A 12726-nucleotide genomic window follows, 5' to 3' on the forward strand; every position below is an offset into this window, starting at 1 on the left:
TACATACTCAGGATGTCCAAAGAAGGGCAAAGAATTAGTATGGCAGGAATTGAGGGGAGATGGGATCATAAGAGTAACAAGAAGTCAGTGTGTGATCCATTATAGTAACTTTAGTTTTGCTCTGAGTTAAAAAAAAAAAAGCCACAACTTATTACATATTTTTAAACAGTGGGGTCATATAATCTGATATTTTTCAAGAAGAAACACTCTGCTACTGTGTTGAGAACAGGATATGGGAAGCCAGGGAAAAGCCAGTGAGAGGTTATTATATAATTCAGGCAAGAAAGCAAGAAGTGATGGTAGCACACATCAGGGTGGAACCAGTCAGGGAGCAGGGGTTGTATTCCAGACATATTTGGAAAGGTGAGCAAACAGGACTTGTTCGATGGATTGCCTGTAAAAGAAAAAGAGGAGTCATCGATGACTGCAAGATTTTTCATCTGAACAATTGAAAAAGTTGCCTGAAATAGGGAAGACTGTGTGCATGTTTAGGCAAAGACAGACAATCAGGAAGTCAGTTTTGTTTAGGCAAGGACAATCAGGAAGTAAGTTTTGTACATAACTTTGAGATGTTTATTGGTCATCCAAGTGGAGATGTCAAAATAGAAAGTTTATGGATGAGGCTTGAGTTTAGGAAGCAGGTCCAGACTGGAGGTATCAGATTATGGATAGTGTTTATTTATTTATTTACTTATTTATTTATTTATTTATTTATTTATTTATTTTCTTTCCTTTTTAATTTTTAATGACCAAAACAAAGCATCTAAAACCGCAGCTTCTGGAAGAACCACTTGTTCTTGCCTGTCTTGTATCTCTCTTCAAACTTGACCTTGGCCTCTCGTCGGGCCTTGCGTTTAAGAGCAGGATCTCTGAAGACATCTTTATTGACGACAGTTTTGTCCAAGGGGATATCCACAGAGTATCTTGTGGGCATTAGGTGATTGTAGTTATAAACTTTCACAAAAGACTTGATCTTTGACCTCTTGGCGATCTTCTTCTTGCCCATGGCAGCTGTCACTTTGCGGGGGGAGCGGTCAATTCCAGCCACCAGAGCATGGCTGTAGGGGCGATCTGAGGTGCCATCATCAATGTTCTTCACGATGACGGCTTTGCGTCCAGAGTAGCGTCCAGCCAGGACAAGCACCACCTTCCCAGTTTTCATGAACTTGCCCATTTCGGCAGCAACCACTCAGGCCTACCTATGGATAGTGTTTAAAGCCATGTGATTGAAGGAGTTCATCAAGTGAGCAAACATAGACAAAGCAGTCCAAAGATTGAGAAGACCGAACCCTGGGACACTCTAGTGTTCAGAAATCAGGTGAATAATTAAAATCTAGCAAAGAAGATTAAAATAGAGTTGGCAGTAAGGTAGGTGGCAAAGCAGGAAAGTGGGTATTGAGCAAGTAAGAGTCGGATGATTTAATCACACATCAGTCTCAAAAAGCGTTTACTGGAGGGGAATCTGGAAGGAGATGCAGTGGCAGATTCCCATCACACTTTGGGGCAGGGCACAGGGATCCAGGAGGGCTGGCTCTTGTATTCCAATCGAGGAACCCTAGCCCTTGAGCTGGTAGGTCTGAAAAGCTGCATGACTGAGAAGCCCAGATTTTCCCTTGAAGTCTGTAGTTCTATTTGTAAAATGGGGCACAGGCTTCCAGCTCTTTTCTGTGTGTGATTAACCAGGGAGAATTCTCAGGGAGAAAAGGAGTAGGTGGGCCACAAAGAAATGGAAGGAAAGCAGCATTTACAAGGCACTGCAGACAAAAAAGCAAAGAGTGAGATTGCGTGCGTGTGTGCGTGCGTGCGGGTGTGTGTGTGTTAAAACAAGGGGCAAAGGGGGACAAAGGGAGAAATGTAAACTGATAAAGAGACAATGTAACAAAAAGATATAACCATCATGAACATATATACCCCTCTCCTCCCTCTGGCGGTTTTAATTCTCAAATGCATTCAGATGGTTTGCTCTTCATTCATGCCATTTGAGGTCCATGCACACCTCACATTCAGTATGCTCAGAATTGAGCTCATTCTCATTTGATCCCATTACTGCCCCCCCACCCCACCACAAAATATATTTGTGTTTCCATATTCCCTTAGTGTATGATACCTGTTTTAGTTTTTCTGGGTGAAAAACAACCACAAAATCTCAGTGGCATACAATAATATGCATTTATTTCTCACTTAATGGGTCTGTGGTTTAGCAGGCTGTTTCTCCTTCAAGGTTGTGGGTTGCTTTCAGGTCTGTTTCATGAGTTTAATTCTGAGACCCACATTGAAGAAGGCAGTGGCTACCTCAGGCATGTTCTTCTTTTGATGGAGGTAAGAAGCTTCCAGAGGCATGAGTGGATACACGTGAGGTATCTGAAATCCTAACTCAAATGAGCACACCCTGTTGTTTTGCCCACATGCCATTGCCCAAGACAAGCCACGGGCTAAGGCCAACATTACCTGGGGGAGGAGGGATGTGTGGAGGGGTGAATATTTCCTGAATGTTATCTAATTTTTCACAGCACCACTCTCCACCCACGATCTACCTTACTTTTCTTGACTCCTTTTTCTTCTCCCTGCCCATCAACAAATCTGAAATGCATCCCTAGCAGCATTGCTTATCTGTCCAGACTCACCTATTGTTTTTATCCTCTAAGTCAAACTGAACTGCTTATTGTTCCCTGCACTCTCTTTTGCTCAATTTTTTTTAACCTACCTCAAAAGCAAGAATAGAGTGTCTCTACTTTCAGATGCCCAAAACATACTTGCGGATTCTATTATCCATCCATCAGCCTCTTGAATGTGCACCTCTAGTGAGCATTCAACAATGCCGCAGCGTTACATCGTGTCATTATTACCATCATCTTAGTTTATGTTAATTGAATATTTATTAGGCATCATGCTCTAAGCTGTTTGACATATAAATATATTATGCCCCATTTAATCCTTACAATTTCCTTAGGGAGACGATACTATTAATTCTCCCAATTATTTTGATGGGGAAATTAAGATTAGATATAATATGTCTTCCTAAAGTTGCAGTGACAATTTGTGGAGGAGACTCAATAAGATTTTTTTAATTAACAAATAATTATACATATTTTGTGGGATACATAGTGATGTTTTCATACACGTAATGCATAGAGATCAGATCAGGGTAATTAGCATACCTATTATCTCAAAGGTTTATCATTCCTTTGTATTGGGAACATTTAATATCCTCCTTCTGGCTGTTCAAAACTATGTATTTTTGCTAACTATAGTCACCCTACAGTAGTACAGAACACTAGAATTTATTCCTCGTATCTAACTGTAATTTTGTGTCCTTTAACAAATCTTTTCTTACCCTTCTTTTTCCCCTACCCTTCCCAGTCTCGCGTGTTCTCTATTTTACTTTTTACTTCTATAAGATCAACATTTTTTTAGCTTCCTTATATGAGGGAGAATATTTGGTGTTTAACCTTCTGTTTCTGGCTTATTTCACTCAATATAATGTCCTCCTATTCCATCCCCATGGCCACAAATGACAGGATTTCATTCTTTTTTATAGATGAATAGTATTCAATTGTGTATATATACCACATTTTCTTTATCTTTTCATCTGTTATTGAATACCTAGGCTGATTTCCATATTTTAGATATTGTAAATAATACTGCAATAAACATGAGAGTACAGATGTCTTTTTGATATGATTTCTTTTCCTTTGGATAAACTCCCAGTAGGGGGATTGCTGGATCATATGGTAGTTCTACTTGCAGGTTTTTTTTTTTTTTTTTTTTTTTTTTTAGTAGATTTTGGAGTACAGGTGGTTTTTATTTACATAGATGAGTTCTTTAGTGATGAATTCTAAGATTTTAGTGCACTGTACCCAGTATGTACTCTTTTATCCCTCCCCGCCTCAATCTATCCCTCTAAGTCCCTGAAGTCCATTGTATCACTCTGTATGTTTTCGCATCCTCATAGCATAGCCCTCACTTAAAAGTGAGAATATTTGGTATTTGGTTTTCCATTCCTGAGTTACTTCACTTACAATAATGGCCTCCAGCTCCATCCAAGTTGCTGCAAAAGACATTATTTCATTCCTTTTTATGGCTGAGTAGTATTCCATGGTGTATATATACCACATTTTCCTTATCCACTTCTTGGTTGATGGGCACTGAGGTTGGTTCCATATCTTTCCAATTGTGAATTGCACTACTATAAATATATGTGTGCATGTGTCTTTTTCATATAATGACTTCTTATCCTTTGGGTAGATAGAATCACACCCAGTAGTGTGATTGCTGGATCAAACGGTAGATCTACTTTTAGTTCTTTCAGGAATCTCTATACCATTTACCATAGTGGTTGTACTAATTTACATTCCCATCAGCAGTGTAAACGTATTCCCTTTTCACCACATCCATGCCAACATCTGGCCATTCTTGCCGGAGTAAGGTGGTATCTCATTGTGATTTTAATTTGCATTTTCCTGATAATTAGTGAGGTTGAGCATTTTTTCACATGTTTGTTGGAAGCATATCTTCAAAGTTTTGAGAAATGTCCATTCATGTCCTTTCCCCACTTTTTGATGAGATTATTTGTTTTCTTCTTGCTGATTTGTTTGAGTTCCTTGTAGATTCTGGATACTAGTCTTTTGTCAGATGCATAGTTTGTGAATATTTTCTCCCACTCTGTGGGCTGTCTGTTTACTCTGTTGATTATTTCTTTTGCTGTGTAGAAGCTTTTTGGTTTAGTTAAGTCCCACTTATTTATTTTTGTTTCAGTTGCATTTGCTTGTCGGGTGTTAGTCATGCATTCTTTGTCTAAGCCAGCCTCCACAAGTTTTTCCAATGATATCTTCTAGAATTCTTATAGTTTCACATCTTAGATTTAAGTATTTGATCCATCTTGTGTTAATTTTTGTATAAGGTTAGAGGTGAGGATCCTGTTTCATTCTTCTACATGTGACTTGCCAGCTTTCCCAGCACCATTTATTGAATAGGGTGTCCTTTTCCCAGTTTATGTTTTTGTATGCTTTGTTGAAAACCGGTTGGCTGTAAGTACTGTTTGTAGCTTTATTGAGGAACCTCCAAATTGTTCTTCATAGCAGTTGTATTAATTTACATTGCCACAAACAGTGTGTAAGAGCTCTCTTTTTTCCACATTCTTGCCAGCATTTGTTATTTTTTGTCTTTTTGATAATAGCCATCCAACTGGGATGAAATGGTACCTTATTGAGGTTTTGATTTGCATTTTTCTGATGATTAGTGATGTTGAGTATTTTTTCATATATTTTTGGCCATTTGTATGTCTTCTTTTGAGGAGTGTCTGTTCAGATCATTTGCCCATGTTGAAGTCAAAAGGTTTTTGTTTGTTTGTTTGTTTGTTCTTGCTGTTGAGATATTTGAATTCCTTATATATTCTGAATATTGATTCCCTCTTGGATGAGTAGTTTGCAAATATTTTCTCCCATTCTGTAGGTTGTCTTTTCACTCTGTTGATTGTTTACTTTGCTGTGAAAAAGATTTTTATCTTGATATAATCCCATATATTTATTTTTGCTTTTATTTCTTGTGCTTTTGAGGTCTTATTAATAAAGACTTTTTTCAAACGAATGTCCTAGTGCATTTCCCATTTTCTTCTAGTCATTTTATGCTTTTTGGTGTTACACTTAAGTTTTTGATCCATTTTGAGTTGATTTTTTCCTTTTTTCTTTTTCTTTTTTTTTTTTTTTTGTGTGTAAGTTGATCTGTTTCACAGAGTGAGAGGTGGGGGGTCTAGTTTCATTTTTCTGCATATGGATATCCAATTTTTGCAGCACCATTTATTGAAGAGACTGTCCTTTTCCCGGCGAGTGTTCTTGGCACCTTTGTCAAAATAAGTTGGCTGTAGATAGGTGGATTAATTTCTGGGCTCTCTATTCTCTTCCACTGGTCTATGTGTCTGCTTTTATGCCAGTACCTCACTGTTTTGGTTACTACAAGTTTGTAGTATATTTTGAGGTTTGGTATTGTGATGCCTCCAGTTTTATTCTTTTTGCTCAGAATTATTTTGTCTATTTGGGGTCTTTTGTGCTTACATATAAATTTTAGAATTTTTCTTCTATTTCTGTGAAGAATGTCATTGGTGTTTTGATAAGGATAGCATTGAATCTGTAGATTGCTTTGAGTAGTATTGTAATTTTAACAATATTAATTCTTTCAATCCATAAATATGAACATCTTTCCATTTCTTTGTATTCTCTTTAATTTCTTTCATCAGTGTTTTGTAGGTTTTTTTGCAAAGGTTTTTCATCTCCTTGGTTAAATTTATTCCTGAGTATTTTTTTTTTTGCAGCTATTGTAAATGGGATTGCTATTTTTTTGCAGCTATTGTAAATGGGATTGCCTTCTTGAGTTTTTTTTTCAGTTGGTTTGTTATTTGTGTATAGACACACTACTAATTTTTATATATTAATTTTATATCTTGCAACTGCACTGAATTCATTAATCAGCTCCAAGAGTTTTGGTACAGCCTTCAGGTGTTTCTATATATAAAATCATGTCATCTGCAAACAGGGGCAATTTGACTTCTTTCTTTCCAGTTTGAATGCCTTTTCTTTTTCTTGCCTAAGTGCCCTGGCTAGGACTTTCAGTACTATGTTAAGTAAGAGTGGGCATCCTTGTCTTGTTTCAGTTCTTAGAGGAAAAGCTTTCAATTGTTCCCCACTCAGTATAATGTTGGCTGTGAGTTTGTCACATATGACCTTTATTTTGCTGAGGTTTGTTCCTTCTATGTATAGTTTGTTGAAGGTTTTTATCATGAAAGGATGCTAAATTTATCAAATGCTTTTTCCAAGTCTATTGAGATAAGTATATGGCTTCTGTCTTTCTTTCTATTGATGTGATATATCACGTTTATTGATTTACATGAATCCTTGCATCCTTAGTATAAATCCCACTTGATCATGATGTATTATCTTCTTGAAGTACTGTCGAATTTAGTTGGTTAGTATTTTGCTGAGAGTTTTTATCTGTATGTTCATTAGGGATATTGGCTGGTAGTTTTTTGTTGTTGTGTCCTTCTCTGGTTTTAGTATCAGAGTTATGCTGGTCTCATAGAATGAGTTCAGAAAAATTCCCTCCCCTTTAATTGTGTGGACTACTTTAAGAAGAATTGGTATTAATTTTTATACTGATTCAATCTTGTTATTTGTTATTGATCTGTTCTAGTTTTCTATTCCTTCTTAGAAAAATACAAAAGATTTGTACTTTTGTTTTGCTGATCTTTTATATTCCTTCTTAGTTCAATCTTGGTAGGTTCTATGTGTCCAGGAATGTATCCATTTTCTCCAGGTTTTAAAATTTATTAGTGTATAGGTGTTCACAGTAGTCTCTCATTATCGTTTGTATTTCTGGAGTATGTCTTGTATTGTCTCCTTTTTTTGCTTCTGATTTTATTTGCTTGGATCTTCTTCCTTTTTTTCTCAGTCTAGCTAATGGTTTGTCATTTTAACTTTTCAAAACACCAAATTTTGTTTTGTTGATCTTTTGTATTTTTTTATCTCAATTTATTTTATTTCTGTTCTGATCTTTATTATTCTTTCTTTTTACTAATTTGGGGTTTGGTTTATTCTTGCTTTTCTAGTTCCTTGAGTGCATCATTAGGTTGTTTCTTTGAAATCTTTCTAGTTTTCTAATGTAGGCATTTATTTCTACATTTCTAATGTAGGCTATAAATTTGCATCTTAATGCTGCTTTTGTTGCATTCCATAGGTTTTGATATGTTGTGTTTCTATTAATATTTTCATCTGTTTCAAAAAAGTTTTAAATTTTATTCATAATTTCTTCCTTCACTCATTGGTTGTTCAGGAGCATGTTATTTCATTTCTATGTATTTGTACAGTTGTGAGTGTTCTTCTTGTCATTACTGTGTAGTTTTATTCCATTGTGGTCAGGTAAGATACTTCATAAGATTTCTATTGTTAAAAAATGTTTTGCAACTTTGTTTGTTTCCTGACATATAGTCAATCCTGGAGACTGTTCCATATGCTGGTGAAACATACGTGTTATTCTGCAGCTGTTGGCTAAAATGTTTTGTAAATACCTATTTAGTCTGCAGCACTGCATAAATTCAATGTTTTTATGTGGATTTTTAGTCTAGATTATCTGTCCAATGTTGAGAGAGGGGTGGTGAAGTCCCCAGCTATTATAGTATTGGGGTCTATTTCTCCCCTTAGAGCTAATGATATTTGCTATATATATATATATATATATATATATCCAAATATATATATACATCCAAATATATTTATATATCTAGATGCTCCAGTGTTGAGTGAACATGTGTTTACAATTATTATATTCTTGCTGAATCAGTCATTTTTTTATTATATCATTCTTTGTCCCCTTTTGGAGATTTTGATTGGAAGTATTTCTTGTCTAATATAATTATAGCTACTCCTGCTCATTTTCTATTTCTATTTGCATGAAATATCTTCTATTTCTTTATTTTCAGTCTGTGTGTCTTTAGAGATGAGATGAGTTTCTTATAGGCAGCATATACTTGGGTCTTTAAAAAAATCAATTTTGCCAGTCTATATCTTTTAAATAAGGAATTTAATTAATTAACACTCAAGGTTATTATTGATAAGTGAAGACTTATTCTTGTCATTATATTGATTTTCATTTGTTTGTTTTTGAGACAGAGTCTTGCCCTGTCACCCAGGCTGGAGTGCAGTGGCATGATCTTGGCTCACAGCAACTACTGCCTCCAGGGTTCAACCATAGGGCTGTTTCTCTGGCTTGGGACATGGATGCAAGGATGCTTGGCTGAGCTGGGAGTATGCTAGTGAAGGGCCTCCAGTGGGGCTGTTTCTCAGGCCTGGGACAAACTTGCATGGCTGCTAAGCTGACTTAGGGGTATGTTGCAGGGGAAGACCCAGAGGGCTATCCCTCAGCCTTGGGGAATGGGCAAAAGGTTACTTGGCTGACCTGGGGGGAGTATGTCTGCTGAGGTGGCCTACAAGTCTGTTTCTCAAGTCTGGAACATAGGCACATGGCTACTTGGTCAGCCTGGGGGTGTGCCTACCAGAGGCAGGCCACGGAGCCATTTCTTAGGCCCAGAATATGAGCTCTTGGCTGCTCAGCTGGCCAGGGGATGAGTGCTCATGACGGGTGGCTTGTGGGATTGTTTCTCAGGCCCTTATTGGGGATGCAGGGCTATTGGGGAGACCAGAGGCATATCTGTGGGGGTGGCAGTGAAGCAGGGCTGTTTCTCAGGTCCTTAGCATGGGCATGTAGTCACTCCACTAGTCCAGGAGTATATTAGCTGCTCAGAAGCTCATGGGGGATTGGGCGGGGGGTAATAACAGCGGTTCTGCTTGGCACAATGAAGATGGAATCCTGGGGCTGGAGAGGTGTAGTGGCTACTGGCCCCCAGAGCAGGGCACACTCTAGAGGTGTCTCTGGCCTTAAGATGGCACTGTGCTTCAGAAGCTGGGCTTATAGGTAGTGGGCAGTGCACACTTGTGCTTTTAATCCAGGGCAGTGCAGCTGCATGCATTCCCAGCTGCTCTCCAAAATGAACTCAGGGCTTGCAAAGGCTATGGGATTCTACTGTAGTAAGGACTGTAGGTGTTTGCTGTGGGAATGTGTGCTGGTGGGACTCTTCCACCTACCTTCTCCCCACAATGGGAAGCCCCTCTTGGCTCCAGGCACATCCAACTTGGGTGAGGAAGATGGGGCTACAGAGGCAGGGTGCCTCCATGCTGTCCTCCTGGACTTCCAATCAGCACTATCATGTCTCCACTCCCCTACTTCACTCCAGTGCCCTTTGGCACTCCAGTCAAATCTTAGCTGTTTATCTATTGCCTTGGTCCTGTCTTGGGCAGGGAGACAAACTTCAGGCATCTCCAGGCAGCCATCTTGCTGACATCTCTCCTCCTGATAAGGTTTTTCTGACTCCAGAGTTATCTCTCCTAACCACTACTTTCTATGTTGCTTTTCCTTCTATTACTTTTCCACACCAACATTAAGAATAGTATTTGGTTAGGTGAATCTTATTAGTTGGCAACGCAGTCTAAATTCACTAAATTATTGAACAAATTTCCATTTACTTTAATATGATTCACAAACTACTAGTATAATCACCTTTTTCCTTTATTGCAGTTTAGGTAACTTTTTATACTAAATATATCATATCAAACTTTTCATACTAAATATTTCATATCACACTTTTCTGATATTAAATGTTTTCTGTAAACCAAATTTACTTGAGAATGATCAATATTTCTTTCAAAGCAAATGACAACACCATTGTGAAATATATATCTGCAATGTTTCTCAGTCTTTTATATCAAAGGTAGAAAAGAATGCCTAGGGATTAGATTAATATTGGATATTTTCAGTTACTTATCACTGAAATTTTGTTTGAATGCTTTATTTCTCCGATAAAGGAGAGCCAGCGATGCTGATCAATAAGTTGCTAAATTGATTTTTTTAAGGAGAGACAGAAAGGGAGAAAAACTTATTCTGGTTTTACTTTCTATTTCAAACGCATACAAAGTAACTCTTTACAAGGAGAGTACCCATTTTGCTATTTTTTTTCCTAAGATTATTAAAGACTTTTCTGTTTTCTCACAGACTTGGAGTACCAGTTAAATTAAATTAAAGAATTTAATAGGTAAAATATATAATTTACCTCTGTACATGCCACTCAATTTGACTGTGAGCATAAAACTTCTCTACACATAGCCTATTAATTTTTTAAAATTCACATAATTTTAGAATTTTTAATGATAATTTTAAACATATAGTTCTGCTGATTATTAGATTGCCTCAAAGTCTAACAATTTGCTTTAACTCAGTTGTTCTCAACCCCACCTATCTGCATGTTAGAATTCTCAGGAGGCATTAAAAATGTGGGTAAAATAACTGTGAATATACTAAGTATCATTGAATGTTACACTTTATGTGTGTAAATTATACATAAATTCTATGTCAATGGAGACTTTTTGAAAATATGGGTGCCCAAGTCTCACTCGGGACTGATTAAACTTGAATCATACCAGGAAGGGTCAAGTCACCCAGGTGACTCTAATGTGCAGTCAGGGCCTAAAACCAGCTTCAGCTTGTCCTTCTTAGTTAAAACATCTAATATGTTGTTAGCATTGATCATTTTTAGGATTTATTCTGGTGTTTAAAGCGAAAATGCTTTTACTCTCCCAACTATGTAAGTTGATTAAGTCTTCAAGATTGAGATTATAAGGACAAAATTCATTAGAAATAACTGAAAGCTACCTAGTTGTTTTTAACTAACTTTAATGTTAGTTTTAAAATATGCAAGAATTATGTCATTTGAGAGCAGAGGAAAGACAACAATTCTGGTGGAATTATATCTAGAAGCAAAGTGGCCTATTCTGGAGAGAGGTTTAGGGGTAGTGGTGATTTTTCCACTGCACTGCAGAGGTTCACCAGAACCTACCATAAGGGTCTGGACTGGACTGGCAGGTTAAACTTTTCTGTAGAAATAGATGAAGGTGACACAGTTTTTCCACGACTAAATACAATCGCCCTGGTCATTACTCTGAGAATGTGGCAGTTTGGGTCTATGACATGACTTTCTTGTTGGAAATGGAAGCGTCCTGTGGCAAAATAGCAAACCCTCTACTTACCTCCCATACATTCAACCTCTTTCCATGGTTGCAGAGATGGGCTCTGTGATTTAAGTCAACCAAGAAAATGCCATGTCTCTAGACACAATGATTGCTTCAAGGGTAGGAGCGTTACCTAATTTAGCTTAATCAGGGTGGAGCTCAGGACTTCTGTTTCATTATTGGGAAAAATACGTACTTTCTTCCTCTGGCTGTGAAGGAGGAAACATATAGGGCTGTGGACTACTGAATGCTAGCATTAGGGAAGACACACTGATAACAAATTCAACCCATGGAGGCAGACAGAGCTAAGATTGTAGAGAAATAGATGAAGAGCCCTGATGACACTGTGAAAATGTGGATCAAACTGGGCCTAAACACTCACTGATCCAAGAGCTTCTCTGTTACTTGAGTCAATCTCTTTGTTATAAAATTCAGTTTGTGAGGGGGAGGGAGGCTTTCTGTTTCTTGCATACAAAAGCATCTTAATTGATTCAGTGATTATATGTGGAACTTCCTTTAATTAATTAATTCACAAATTGGAATTAAGAACCAATAAGATAATTTGAAATAACAGTAACCTTCTCAGGGTATTTGAATTTAAATAGAGAAATGATCTAAAACCAATGGTCCAAACCAAAGTTTCTTTTAAAAATGAAGAAGTGAATGCTCATCAGTGTATTAGGGTTGGAATTTAGGATAGAAACCATCTCCAAACAAAACATTCTTAAGGAGGGTTATCTTGCTTCTATTTGTGTCCAGCAGGATCTATCTTTTTTGATAATTCTTTCTGTTACTTCTTTACTGGTGCCTTTTCCTCCAACCACCAATATTACTCTGATTACCACTAAATCAGTCTCTTTCTCTCTTCCTCTCTCTCTTTCCCTATCTATCTTCACTTCTCTCTCCCCGCATTATGATGTTTCTCTTTTTCATTCTGACTCCCATTGTTTCTCCAAGAACAAGATTACTTTGAGCCTATCGTTTTGGTTCAAGAGGGTCCTGAAAGTAGTCCCTGCAGGACACCAAATACTAATGAATTAATCCAAGTCAACACTCTGATGGCTATATAAACTTTTTTGGATTATACATTAATTTTTAAACCTGCCTCAATTCATTCTTG

At 37.3% G+C, this 12726-nt stretch overlaps 1 pseudogene across 1 annotated transcript; it reads right to left on the reverse strand.

Annotated features, from left to right (window-relative positions):
* Window positions 1–731: 731 nt before the first annotated feature.
* On the reverse strand, window positions 732–1199 carry LOC112624509 (annotated as a pseudogene). The gene has a single exon (XR_003119410.1). The product of XR_003119410.1 is annotated as a 60S ribosomal protein L27 pseudogene (transcript).
* Between the last annotated feature and the right edge of the window lie 11527 nt (window positions 1200–12726).

Source organism: Theropithecus gelada, chromosome 5 (genome assembly GCF_003255815.1).
Source record: "Theropithecus gelada isolate Dixy chromosome 5, Tgel_1.0, whole genome shotgun sequence".
In the NCBI taxonomy this organism is placed as follows: Eukaryota; Metazoa; Chordata; class Mammalia; order Primates; family Cercopithecidae; genus Theropithecus; species Theropithecus gelada.